We start from the raw sequence: 15,058 nt of genomic DNA on the forward strand, positions 1-15,058 counted from the left end.
CAACTTGCCTCTATAAGGTATAAGGTAGGAAACCAATTCATTCATTTAATTTTCACCTATCTCATGAATGAATCTTCTAGAAGAGATACATAAGTGAAAAAGTGGCATAATATTACATCATTTACAACAAGGAGGATAAAAATCAACTCCAAAAAGTCAAACATAGTCAAAACTGTGTTTTGCTGAGCTGTAGGTTGAAATCCTGAGCAATTTGCCTGATGGGTCGCGCGCCAAATCCTGACGGGTCGCGCGCCTTTGAGAGCACTTTTGGGGCACTTTCAGGTGTCCAAATGAGGCAAGAGTAGGCTTGTTGGAAAGGTCTGTGAGTCTACTTTCCAATCCAACTGGAATTTCTGAATTTGGTTGTCATTTGCCCCTCCAAAATTGCAATCTCCCAAGACTGCTTTCTGTGTGTCAAAAATGTGGCAGAAAGTCATTTTTTGCTTGTTTTTTGACTTTCAGGGGGCCCAAAACTTCATAAAATCTCTTGGCAATGGGTGAGCATGTGTAACTTTTCATGCCAAATCCAGAAATGCTGAGTTTTTTGAAAATAGAGTTGCCAAGTGAAAGGGTCGCCCGGGGGGTGAGACCCGTTAAGCGGAAAAACCTGGTTTTTGCCTTAAAAACCAAAAATCACCCAAAATGCTCAAAATTTCTTGGAATTTGTGCTGGGGCTGAGCTATTTAGTGCCATGCTCAGTCAAAGAGGCTTTGGCCAAAATTTGGAGTGGATCGGGCCTTTTCCGTCGTTTTAGTGCCTTGGCCAACCTCCTTGGATCCGGCGATTGTAATTTTGACATTTCTCAAAAACCATGACACCTGTGCAAAAAGTGGAGGAGGTTTTTCTTCTTTGGCATGTTATGGACAAAAACCTCTCTCAGTTTTCCAAAATTCATCTTTTATTTCTTTGGAACATCATTTGAGTGCGACTTGTCCCGATGTGTGAAACAAGGAATTTTGTCGAAATGGAGCGAAATGAAGGGTATAGGGGGCTTCTAAATTTTTGAGGAAATTTAGGGGAGTAGGGAGAGATGTTAGGAAGCAGGAGAAAGTGGAATCTCAAAGATTGAGTGAGGGAAAGGGATCCAAAAGGGCAAAACACAGGCCCAACCTAGAAAATTGCCAGGTTGTAGCTAGAAACTAGGGTTTGTGCAAAAATGAGGATTTTGGGGGATCTCAGTGATGGGAAGCATTTGGTAAGGTATTTTAAGGATAGGGGAAGGTGTATGAACATCAGGATACAAGTTTTGCTAATGATTTGACCATTCAAGAGAAACTAGCTTTCAAAACCCTAGGAAAGGGAAATGACCCTGTCTAGGCGCAACTGAAGCATGAACAAGGTGTACAATGACTCATTAGACACTGAGATGATAATGACAACCCTATGAATGATGATAGACTCAGCTGAATAGTGACATAGATTGACATTTGGGCAACTTTGAAAAGAGTGAGAGCAAACCCTAGATCTAATGCCTAGTGACCAAATTTTGCTTGAAGATTCACTGAAATGACAAAATTTGACCTTGACACTCTGAGACCACTTTGTAAGAGCATATTTGATCACTGGAGGAAGGCTGAAAAGACTGACACTAACAGAAGCAATATCTTGATGAAATCTTTTTGTCTTTAACACTCTCTGCCTAATCTAAATATGCAAATGTACTTTATTTTTTGAGACAAATCTCAAAACATAACTGACTTTGCCATGACCAATTGTACCATGTTGGTACTCCAACTCATGTTAAGCAACATGCCTTGGCTCATAAATCACATCAACTTCCTTTCGTTGGGTCCATCATCATAGTTGCTTTCTTGTAACCCTAAATGGGTGCTTCCTCTCTCATTGAAACATATCCTATTGTGGTAATTCTGGTTGCTCCCTCTGCCATTGTTGTCTTCCAACATACCAATTATCTAGTCTGACAATGTCAATGATGGTCCATCATTTTGAACTCAAAGGTCAACTCCCTTTGAGTTAAAAAAAGGCTCTTTGATTGCTCCTTTTGTTACACAAGCAATTCTTTTTGGCACAATTGCTCCCGCTGACACGAGTCCTTTTGCTTTCGTCAGAAACAAATCATATAGGATCATCCTTGATCCATCAACCAAAAAATACCAAGCGCAACATGTCTGCTCGTGATTGCACAAAGTCTTCTTCAATCATGAGATTTCTTCTCATGTACCTCAAAACTTTGAGATAGCTCTATGTATACTTATTCCTTTTCAATTATTGAGAAGAATGATTTATGCATCTACCTAGTACAATTTCAAAGCAATAATAATAATTCTAATAGAGTGTACCTCATAGTTGGAGCAAATGTTTTGTCATGATCCTCTCCCTCTTTCTAGGAGAGCCTTCTATTCTCAAGTCTTGCTTTGTACTTGTTTATATTGTCAATTGATGCATGTTGAACCTGTTGACCACTACATGTCAACGGCCCATAGCAGTACACCCCCTTCTTTTTTTTTGCAAGAGGGATAGCGCTTAATCGACGTGTCTGTGCCATTCAACTATCATCATCAACCTAATCAAGTTATTTTGTAAACCCAGTCTGCATGTGTAAATTGTAAATAATCTCAGCAGATCTGTGTCATGTATGTAATTGCCTAGATAAGCTTAATTTTCTAGTGATGATCTATATTCCGGAAGGTTTTTTGTCTCACCGATCCATGATCGATAGAGTTTTCCTTCAGCCTTACCCCAAAGCCGGAATGGATTTTGTCATTAGAATCTTAGGAGAGTCCTAGTGTGCTAGATCGAGTCTATGTAAGAGTGATTTGGGAATAATCCTAACTATTTGGTTAGGTTATTTTATTACAAATTGCTTGATTTGCTAGATTATATTTGTGTCGCAGAACTAGGTAGTTTGTGAGGGTCTATATCAAATGGGTTTTCCCCCTTGAGATGTAAAAATGTAAAAATCATGATGTAAAGTGTCTTGAAGGTTAGAAAAATAATTTATCCCCTATAAGTCCTAGGTCCTCAGTGTTTTTAAATTTTCTAAAGGCTAAATTCAAGGGTCCTTTAAAAAATTAAATTTTAAGAGGTCCAAGGACTAAGGCTAAATGATTATTTTGCTCTTAGTCCCTAAGGTTAAGTCAAAGTCATAGTTTTGAGGAAATAAATGCAAAATTTTATTTTTTAAATATATTAAAATGCATTTAATTGCAAAATTTGAAATTTCCTCAATATTTAAAATTTCGATGGATGATATTAAAAGAAATTTTAATTCTCATCAATGATCGAGATCGCTTTGACGAGGATCACTTGAACTAGCCGTTGGGAAATTTATCTTTAAATAGGGGGTCATTTTGTCAGTCAGATGGATTCGATCTTTGAGTCGTGTGCTAAGGAAAGCTCTCTTGTAATCGTTTTTCATGTGCAAATAAAGAAAGACTTTGGGGTTAATTTCTGCCGGTGTTATTCTTCGTGGAAATGCTGTAAGATGTTTTATTTTTATGCATAGATTTATTTTCAGCCATTGATGATAGCTTATTGAAGAGTGATTTAAGCACAGGTATCTTGTTTGGTCATTGGGGTTTGAATGATAGTTTAATTTCTGAATATAATGGCACATATCTCTATTAGATCTGAATTTTATTGTTGTTCTCTCTTTCTATGTTAATGGTTGAATTAAGTTGTGCAAGAAATCTTTGATTTTGAGATCACTGGGCGTTCGGGGAAGTCTTCAGTTGGATTAGCCAACTCCCAGATAGCATTTTCTAAAGAGCCCAACTGGTTTTGATCCTAAGCTTATCATTAGAACTTCCATTGTGGATGCATGAAGGGTTTTCTTAAGCACCTCATCTTAAATTTAAAATTTTAAAAAATATATGTGTGGCATAATGACAGATCTGGCTGCTTAGAGCCTTTAATTTGTGGATATTGTAATTATTTAGCTAGTTTTTGGGGTTTTTTTTTTTTTTAGTTTCATCCTTGCATATATTGTTTCTGGGCATTTTGGTTTGCCATTGCAGGTTGCAGATATGAGGAAAAATATTTTTTGAAGCTAGATCTAAGCCCTCGAGGGTAAGATCTGGCCTCAAGATTAGCTCTCGCAAGAGTATTTATTTCAGATCTAGAAATTTCTTGTGGGGTTTTCATCAGGGAAACCTGAAGCAAAAGGATTTAAATTTTTTAAGTTTTTTGGAGAAATTCGAGGGTTTCCAAGCCATCTTTGTTACAAGAAATTTTTGATTTTTTTTTAGCAAGCTGTGATTGCTTGATTGCTGCCAGAAAAACCCTCTGGCAGCCTCAGTTTTCCCGCAAAGATGCTCTGCCATACCCACGTAGCTCTTCGCTCCCTCTTCCAAGCCCGCGATTTCTCTTCCCCTCATTCCACGACCTCTCATTCGCTGTTCCTCTTTTCTCTGCCGCAGTTGTATCCGTCCTCATTACTTAGCCTTCACGCGACATCCATTTTCTCCACTTACGCTGCCCAACATTCCCCTTCAACCTGCAAACACAATCTCCATAAGCTGCTAGGCCTACGTAACTCTTCACTATCCTCACGTGGCTTCACTCTGCTTCTCACGCAGTATCTCCATATCTTACAGAGCTCCCATCCATCCAGCTACACCCCACCTCTGCATGCAGTCATCGAAGCCCTCACGCTGCTCCAAACCTGCGTTATCATGTGAGCTCGCTGCCATTGCATATTCAAACCTGTATGCAGCTCCCTTTGTTCTTTTCCATAGCCTTTTTTCAAACCCGCGTCCCCCTGAGCTCCATTTCTTACATCCCACAATTTTCCTCTCCATCATCGCACTCCTCACTCTCACAGCTGGCCATTTCACATTCTCCCTCATGCAGGCTTCATCCTTGTCATGCCATTCCATCATCCTTGCAATGAACGTCTCTACACATTCGCCCTTCAGCTGCTCATTCAGCAAGCCCTCGCTCCTTCTCCACCCCTGCAATCGCTTCCTCCGCTATCGGCCTACACAATTGCAAACCAAAAGCATATCCAGACATTCGATATTCTCTTTTTTTATTTTTATTTGTATGCATTACGTTTAGTTAGGGTTGGCATAGTTAGATTCAATTCTTTGGTTAGAGTATTTATTTATTTTTTATTTTTATTTTTATGAAGTGTGTGTTAATATATAAAAATTAAAAAAATTGGATTTTCATTTTTGTTATATATTTGATACAATTAGGTTTTAGTTTTAGAATTAGACTTTTATTTATTATTTACTTTTGATTTTATTTAACTTAGGTTCTAGTTTTAGCTTTGGATATATTTAATTTTAGTTTTGTTCTATTTTGATTTTGATTTTAAAATAAATCCAAAATAAAAAAAAATAAAAAAATAATATATATATATTTGAGCAAATTGGATGTGTTTGGTCACTTTAAAATTGAAAATCTTTTGTTGATCATTTATTGCATTAAGTCTTGCTTAGCAAATTGAGAAAAAGATTTTCTAAGTTTGTGGATTTAAAGTTTCTTTGTGCTAAAGTTTTTGTGGTATTCGTCATAGTTAAATGTGCTTAGATTCTTATATTTAAAGATTAACTATTCGAAAGTGGTGAATCATTTTTGAAATTGGTTAGCATTTGAATTTCATGGTTGAGTAATGAATTCATATCTTTAGAAATTTAATTGCTGGAGCATTGCTAAGTCATTAAAATTGATCGTTATTGCTTGAATATTTTAATGCTCATTATATGCTAGACATTTTGGTAAGTATTTTCAAGCAATTGTTAAAAGTTTGTTCACATTTCTATTTCCTAAGCAGCAGCGGCAAACCAATTACTCGGTTTTCATTTCATCTAGCGAGATCATTAACTCCATAAGGCGCTGGTATTAATCATTTTAAATTTTCTTGCTAAGCCTTAAATCAGGTATTGGCTTGCCTCGTTGTGTCTCCCGAGCCAGTTGATTTCATGATGGTTCTCCTTTATCCCATTTATCAATAGGGTCTACCCCCCTTAACTTGCTATAGGGAAGCGACTTAAACGGAGAGATCGGGGATTAGGGTGACAACCCCCGATCTGAGCATTGTCGCGGTGCTTAGACACTCTGCGCTACAACAGAACCATTGACTTCACTTTGACACAATCAAAATATACTTCAAACTTGTTGATTTTCTAGCTCCCTCTGAGCTCAGATCTAGTATAATATCTCTCAACACAAATAGAAAGTCCTCTTGCTTTGCTTCATTCTTCCACTTCTTCCATCTACTTGCCAAAGCCTTGACAACTTTCACTATGTACTTGCAATCCTCATTGGTCCATGGAAGAACAATTACAACCCAACAAAGGATACAAAGAAAAGAGACTAAATAATAATAAAATAACAATAATAATCAAAGAGGAGAGATATATAATACTTATCTTTTGAGAGTTATAGGGAAATGTCAGGCCCCTCTTGATCTTAGCCTTCTTGCATTCATCTTGCAACTTTACTATATTTATCCTCATCATTAGTATGCCACCATTCCTTTCTTGCTAGAGTTAGGGTTTCTTCTTTCAACGAAAACATCAACCTCCAATACTTAAGATCTAGTTCTAAGGTTTTGAATTCAAACCCTAGATCTTCATAATCCTTCAAAATTAGTCTAGGGTTTACAAACCCTAGTTTTATAATATTCATATTTTTATTCTTTGCAAGTCCAACAAACTCTCTAATGTCTAAAAATATAGAGTCCTCATGTTGGTTACTACAAAAATACTTGCAATGATGCTTTCACATATATGTATTCTTAGTTAAACATCAACCTTTATCATAGTAAATAACAAGGGTTCACCAAATTCTGCAGGTGACTCATCTTTCTTGAGAGGACTTCTTCAATCTTGAAAAGGAACTCGACTTCCATTTCATTGCAAGCTCAGAAAAATCACACACTCCTTAGCAACACTACGAGTTTATTCAACACTTCTAGCAATCGTAACAACACTAGTAGCAAGTAATATTTCTATATAAAAAATGCTCAAGACCATGGGATCTTCATACCTTCTTGATTCTTTCAAATCAAGTAACTCGACCTCCATCAACTCTTGATAATTAAGTAACAAGGGTTTCAAGAGATTTACTTCAAATTTGACAACCAAGCTTCTTGCAAATGACCATCTTAACTTCATGAACTTTTGAGATCAGATTGCCACACTACTTTGTCATGATGCAAACCATCTATTGCGCACTTGGCAAAATCTTAGACAAGAACCTTTATATGGTCATATAAGATGATATTTAGATATTTAGATTTCTCGCATATTCAAGGAAGCTTGTATTTTAGAGAAACTGTCTACCTAATTTCAAGTCACATCAATCCTGAGCATTTTCAGTCCATTTGATCTATTTCCCATAATTGTTCTCTTAGGACTTATCGAGATTACTTTATAGAACATTATCTACAAATCCCATTGATGATTGTATTTTGTAAGACAATAATCCAAACAAACTTGACATAGTTCTTTGACTAAAGAAGAAGCTACAATTTTGCAAAAAAATTTAAAACTTTGTCCTTCCAGTCATACTGAAAATACTTCAATAATCTTCAAGAACTTTGATATGAGGTTCTAAACTTCGATCTTCATTTTGCAGATCTATTTAATATTTCAAAGAATGTATTTGATACATACCTCGGAGATCGAACCTTGGATTGTAGTAACATTCTTTCATTTTTGCTAAACTTCAAGTTTTATTGCAACACCTACAAATGACCTCTCTTGATCCAAACAATAAAAAAGACTCCCCTAAAGGCAATTTGGTACAGTTAAAAAACGAATATAAAATTTGGATCACCAAGAGAGAATGAATTGATCTGATCCACTAACAAGGCTTCCAAGGTAATAAAAATTCACCCTACAATGTGATATATGATTTTGATTCTTTGAAGTGACACAAGCTCAAATCCTTAAGAGTTTAAAAGACTCAACCCTTTATAAGACAAAGCAATATTCAAATATCAACCTTGACTTTCTTTGGAATCATTGTAAAAATAAGTTTTTGTTCTTCTTCCAAATATTGCATAGAGGTGACCTTGCATCTGATGCTTAGATTTATGATATACTCATGAATACATCAATATTTTTCATCACAAGTTCAAGCTCAGACATGTGTCCTGATTATACCACAAGAAGGAAACCAAAATAAATCAACTTAGACATCTCAGATTCTCTGAGGTCCTTTATGAGACCTTTCGACCTTCCACCATTAGTTTTGATCTTTTCATAACCTTGGCCTTTTTGAAGCAATATGTCTCAAACTGCTTACTAAGGCTCTCAGACCTTTGTAACTAACTTTACTTGAGACTTCAATCTTATGTTTCTGTCTTCTCTCAAATTTTAAGGATGGATCACAATCCTTTCTTATATGAATCTCAGTACAAGATGAAACTTCAGCCTACCTAGTCATAAGTCAGAGACATGAGTTTGGGCTTCTTACAAACACATCTCTGGAATATACTTTATTGAACCAGGACTATTTTCACCAGAGTTTTGGCCATCTGAGGTTTGGTCGAGGCTTCGACCCTTTACTACCATATTTCAACCTTAACAATGTATCTTTGATCAATCTTTTTTGAGATATTTTCCATGCTATCAACTTAGGATTAGGGCACAAACAAATTTTGGTCTCTTTTGGATATACTCCTTCCCTTTCAAAACTTAGATTGTGATAAACAATTTGACTACTTCAAGGATGCTCTCATATCCTATCTCTGATACCATGTTGATTTTTTCATAGGGTCTTCTATACTAATAATTACTTCTAATGACTTAGTTCTTTATTTTTTTTACATGTGTACTCCTTATTCCATCATTAAGCAATTAGACAGAAGACATCGTCAATATAACATTTATGACAATAGGATCATCAAGAGACAACCAAACAAAGAATACAAGAGTTTACCCTAGGCAAATCCACATGGGGGAAAAACCCGTCAACCTTTTCCTTAGAAAAACTGTTCACTTCAACAAGAGACACACCTAGACATCCTAGTCATTTAAAATGTCAAATTAACCAACAAAATAAGCATGGTCAAACCTAGTCCATCGACCTCCTAGTCAAGTCAATTGGTTGCCCAATAACTTCAGTTTGCTCTGCTATGCTAGGTCATAATTTCGGCCTCATATTTTGCCCTAGAGAAGCTCAATCCTTCTTACTTTCACAGAGATTGCTTCCTCAAAAGTTTGGTCTTTCGACTGAGTATTACTTCAAAGGTTTGATCCTTCAATATAGAGATTCATCCTTCAACAAAATGCTGTCACAAAGATTCAACACTTGAATAAGAATTTGCTTTCTTTCTCCTTAGATTCACCCTTATCTTTCTTATCTTCTTGCCTCAGAGAAGTCCTTTCTATCCGCCTTAGACTCGTCTTATCTTGTTGCCTCAGAAGATTTGAATTGCATGGTTGGGAAGGATGTCAAATGCATCACATATATAGCCTTTTGTTGGGCTAAATGAGTGCCTCTTAGGTTGCACCCAACTTGACTAGGAGGAGGGCCAACTTGGCTTCTTTGGAGCCAAATAATTCATTTTTCAAAATTTAAATTTTCTCTTTTAGTAAGGACATGAAGAACACGCCTTAAATATTTTTCTTTTAACACTAGCATGAAGAACATGTTTTATATTTATCATTATAAATACATCAAGACCAAAAATATTAATTCCGAAGACCGAAAATCGCTACAAAATTCAACAGTTGCAATAACTGAGTAGGCAAAGAGGAGGATAAACATTGGAACATTTATGCAATAGGTGGAATTGAGTTTCAGACAAGTATGAATTTGTCTGACAATCTATTTTTCCATAAATGTTTTATTATTACTTTGAATTTCATATTTGTGTTAGAGTTAAATTTGGATGAACTTACAATACAATTTTACAATTAGTAACATGATTTTTTTATGGCTATTTAGTGGATTTTTGTCAACAAATTTGTAAGATAACAAGCAATTGTTGCAAAATTGATAATGCTTCCTTCAGGTTGTGGGAAGTTGTTTCGGAGTTGTGCTGCATTCGTAAAAACGAAGTAAAAATGGTAATGATCTTTTAAAAGGAAAAAAGGGTTCTTTTATCAATGATGGCTGGGTTGTTTTAACTTCTTATATGTAGAGGGCAACTATTATTATTCTCATGGAAATTTGCACTCTTTTCTCCATTCAAAAAATTCATAGTTTTTAGTTTGATTTTTGTTTGAAATATGAAATATTTTAGATTTTACTTTCATTTTGGGACTAAAATAGGAAGAAATTGTGAGTTTTAATTTCAATTTGGTTATTTAAAATTCATAAAATTCATTTTGACCATGCACTATAGGGTTTATAAAAGTGTGTCCTTGCAGATGGCACTTCCAAAAATCAAGGCAACCATTTTTGTTAGGTAAACAATTGACAATGATTTCTTGTAGGTGATGAAATTTTGAAGAAAACAGAAAAGAAACAACTTATGAACTTCATCCTTGTGTTTTATGGGTTCTATTTGCATCAATGTACAACATATTGATGATAGGATTTCATCTCCCTTACGATTACAATATGTATGATTGAATTTGGTGTGGAATCAGAATTAGAGCTTCAATTACATAGGAACAATGCTCTATTTTGGGCAATGGGTTTTGATAATAGTAGATGCTAGCTCCAAGTCTTGGTTATGAATTCATTATGAATATCTTACATATTATGTATCTGTTAAAAAAATCAATCAAAGCAAAGGTTATTAGTACTTTATATGCAAAGTGTTTGACATAATTCTTTATTCAATATATATTTGGGAGTGTTGGACATAATTCTTCAATTAATATATTTTTGTTAAAATCTTACTTGCAAAGTGTTTGACTGAAATTTCGGACCAAATGAAAGTAAGGAATGAAGGGTGTTAAATATAACCTATGTGGCTTATGTATAATTGTCACTTAGTATATATGAAAAATAATTAGCACTAACCCTATGTTGTAAGACTATGGCTAAATTAATCAATGCAAAGCTATTACTACGCTTCCATGAAAAAAATTGTATGAGAAAACCGTTGAAGGGATATGTAAGTATCGTTGGTACTTATTGTTCTAAATTGGATTATATTATAGTTCAATCCTAAGTTGTAACTTGAGTTCGAATAGATCAGAAGCATCAACCCCTAACAAATCATTGGACACGCAATACTTTATAGGATGATTCCTTTATTTTGACATTATTTGGTATGAAAATCATTGGCTGGAGCAATGCTATGGCTGTATTTCTTTCTACGGTTTTAAAAGGTCCCATTGGAAAACTATTACAAAAATGAGATAGATCGCTTAATGGCAAAACCATAGATAGGATGAGACACTTAGCACAAAGGAAGATACACAGAACTAATGCAATATAATATGATGAAAAACACTTTAGCGACCGTTATAATGGAGCTCACCTCCTTACTTCATTACACGAAGTAAAAAAACTGTAACTTAGACAAAAGTCACAGTGACTTATACTATAAAATGTAAGTCTTATATTCTAACACCTCTCTTGGAATGATGAAAACAAAACTCACTAAAAGCAAAATCACACTAACTAAACACAAAAATAATAAAGATAACGTTCTTCAAAAACTTACATTTGAAACCCACTCTTGGACTAGATAGAGCTCTATCAAGTTACCTCACAATACTTGTAAAGGTGCAACTCTTGAGCTGAATTCACAAATTCCCATATTCCACCCTTCCAAACTTTTGAATTACAAATCTCTTGAATTGCTGGACAGCCATCCATGTTGAGCTACATCCAACAACACTCCATCAAGTTGCCCTGTCACCCTCATAAGGGTATAATACCCAAGATCTCCCAAGATCCACAAACTCCCAAACTATTTGTGTAGCCATCCATGTTGAGCTTGATCTACACTAGATCCCTTGTCTTCATAGTGTGGGCTTCTTAAAATGTGGAAACTATTGTTCTTCAGTAAGGCCATCACCACTATTAGCATCTGATGGATTTTCAACATTAGCTACTTTGGTTTGTCTTTCAGCTTTCCCTTGAGAACATCATTAGCTCAAATTCCATGATTCCAAACTATAAGACCTGTTTTCTTGCAGTAATGCCATTCAATCTCCCCTTTGTCAATATCCAAGTTGGAAGTATATATAAAGTTCATTAAGTATTACTTCTTAAGATGATGTACACCACCGTGAATTTCTTCTAGTAGAGGGAGTTCATAGCATATGATGGACAAGCCTGAATACGTAGATGATTCTTCATGACCATTTTTATTATGGTTAAAGCAGAAACGAATAAGATGTTCATTTTACCAAAACCAAATATCCGATGTCTACTAGCACAAGTTTTACTTAAGGCAGGAAAAATTGACAATAGCAACAACATGAACTAATGAAACAATAATACACGTACTCAACTTGGAGACACTTATAATGGCACAAGATAGAGGTCCTCTTCCAAAGTAAAGTAGCAAAAGTAGGATTTCCCATAATTACAATCTCTCTAGATCTTATTCTATATCATTATTAAAAGGCAGCACTTAGCCTATTGCACAAAATCCAGATGTCTGCTATAAAAATCCAACAGCAAAAAAAATTGAAAATACAACATATATTTCAAAAGTTAGAATTACTTCTACTCAACTGCTAAATTATCTGGCACATTCCACCACAGTTAGAGCCAAGTAGCAGATATAAACATGTGATCTTAATTAGCAGCAAAATGCACTAGTCAAGACAAAGGGGAGCCGTAGTGGAAAAACTAATTATATTCAACAATTTCACAAGAAGCCTTGAATAAAATGCCATGTGCTTTTCATGCGAATTCCCTATACATAAAGAACATTCAATTTTTAACAATAAGAGATATCAACAAATTATATCATTTCCCCCATGATTTACAAGTGAACTTCATTTGATGATGCATATTTAGAAATCTGAGCAACAAAACCAATGACACATTCATGCCTGAGAATCCAATCTCTCATCTGTCTATCTATTTCCCATTGATCGTTTTAGCATGACTGAATAAGTAATCAGTTTTGCACCTTGTACATTTTTTCTATCGATAGTACAACTGCGACATATCACTGTGCCTCTTAGTCACAAAATCCGCTCCACAGAATATTGTCTTGTATTTTTTTTCCCGATTCTGCCAAAATGCTAAGTGGTTTAGATTTCTAAAAATAGTTATGGTCCCAAAAATCAAGAAGAACCTAGATATATATATCTTTGCATTGAATAGCAATATAAAGGGCCAATTTAGTCATATTTCAAACATTTCCTGAAACAGCATGAATCAAGACATTAAAACAACAGTTTGCAAAGATCATGCTTATGCTTCTTTATTTCATAGTAATGGCATAATTACTTTTAGGGGTTTAGGTCTTGTTACCTCTCCAAACTGCACTTGTGATAAAATCCTTAATTCACAAGGTGCAACTGAAGAGGGAACTACTAATATGGTCAGCACTATCACCTAAGCAATCTATCCTCTCACTTTAGGTTGGCTCTTTTCCAACTTGTTGTCGCGCGAATTGACACGACAACGCTCAGATCGGGGGCTGTCACTCTGATCCCCGATCCCTCCGTTTAAGCCTGTCTCCCGCGGCTAAGGGGGGTAGACCCTGTGAGGTGATGGAGGCCAACTGCCAAACAGTTGGGCTGGGAGACGAGATGCACGATTGAGATAAGCATTAAAATGAATTGATGAATTGAGCAGACCAGTGCCTTTAAAGATCTAAATGATTACTAGCTAGATGATATAAGAACATGAACCACGGACAACAATCATTTATTATCAGATAAAGAGAGCAATGCTTTAAATATCTAGTAAAACCACAAAGCTCTTCAAATAACGATATCCAGCAAACTAAGAGAAATAAATTGCTTTAAATAACAGTGAAACCAGATATCTATTTTGTGTTCAGATCTCAGCATGAAAGATATGCAGTGATAAGCAACTGGAGGTGGTAAAAGTAATTTTCCACAAGAAATTTATGCTTTTTCAAATTTTTTTATTTTTTTATTTTTTTGGTTCCAAAAAGAAAATCCTAAATCTAAACTAAAACCCTAAAAATCCCTTTAAAAATATTTTTTTATTTTTATTTTTTTAATTTTAAAATAAAAAATAAAACAAAAATTAAAATCTAATTAAAATTAAATCTAAAAAATTTAAAATCTATATACTATACAAATTTCTAAACTAAACTAAAGATTAGAATTAAATTTAAATCTACATTACTTTAAATTAAATTCTAAAATTAAAACTTTAAAATCTAAATCTAATTAAAATCTTAAAAAATCTATTTAAAAAGGAAACTACGTAAATTCCAAAACATTAAAACTAAAACGCATTAAAAAAAAAAAAAAAAAATGAATCTAAACCCTAAGCTACGGCTATGCATAACGACAAATGCATGAGGCTCAAAATCAAAAACGCAAACGATTTTCGGATGTATCCTGAAGAAATGGGCACCATAAAAAAAATTAAAAGGAAAACGGCAGCTGCAGACCAGAACGACAAACAACGCAGCAGATACGCAAGGCTCAGCCACCCAATGCATCCGATGCACAGTCGACAGCAATCCAAAAGGAAACGATTTTGAAATTCGTTGAAGATCTGGAGACAAATCGACGCAGTTAAAATGTCAACGAGCGGGAGAAATTTACATGGCTGATACAATGGTGACGGCAGGGCAAATCTGGACGAGAGACAAAAAAAATAAAAATGAAACTTAAATGCGTATCCAGGTACTCTGATATGACAGGCCGAGCCACGGATTAGTGAAAGCCGGCTCAAACAGAAGAAAAAAAAATGTCAACGCATGCACAACAAACGACAAGGAAAGGTATGGAATCGGATTTGAAAAAAAAAAAATGTTTCCTGAGCGCTGCATTCAATTCGCTGGCGTTTAGACAATATGAACTTAAATCAAATCCACACAAGACTGCTTTGTACGCAGGTCGGCCGGTGAAGGAAGGATGGCAAATGTCAAACAAAAGACTTGTGGAAAACGACAGCAGGGCTTTGGAAACACTCACGTCTTACGCCAGAAGAAAATATGCAGATGCGTTACACCAGAAATCGAATCACAAATTTATCAAATCGAAACAAACCATATCAGGCTACGTGTTTC

General features: G+C 35.2%; 1 protein-coding gene across 1 annotated transcript in view; it reads right to left on the bottom strand.

Moving 5' to 3' along the window:
* Positions 1–12,609: 12,609 nt before the first annotated feature.
* The window catches only part of LOC149153984 (Metallopeptidase M24 family protein), a 512,523-nt gene continuing 510,074 nt past the window's right edge, over positions 12,610–15,058 (bottom strand). The window contains exon 14 of the mRNA XM_089437961.1: positions 12,610–13,071. The gene's annotated coding sequence lies outside the window, so the exon portion shown is untranslated. The remainder of the gene's footprint in view (positions 13,072–15,058) is intronic.

This window comes from Pinus tabuliformis, chromosome 9 (assembly GCF_031772625.1).
Source record: "Pinus tabuliformis cultivar Carrire ecotype Pingquan chromosome 9, CPIR1, whole genome shotgun sequence".
NCBI classification, from domain to species: Eukaryota; Viridiplantae; Streptophyta; class Pinopsida; order Pinales; family Pinaceae; genus Pinus; species Pinus tabuliformis.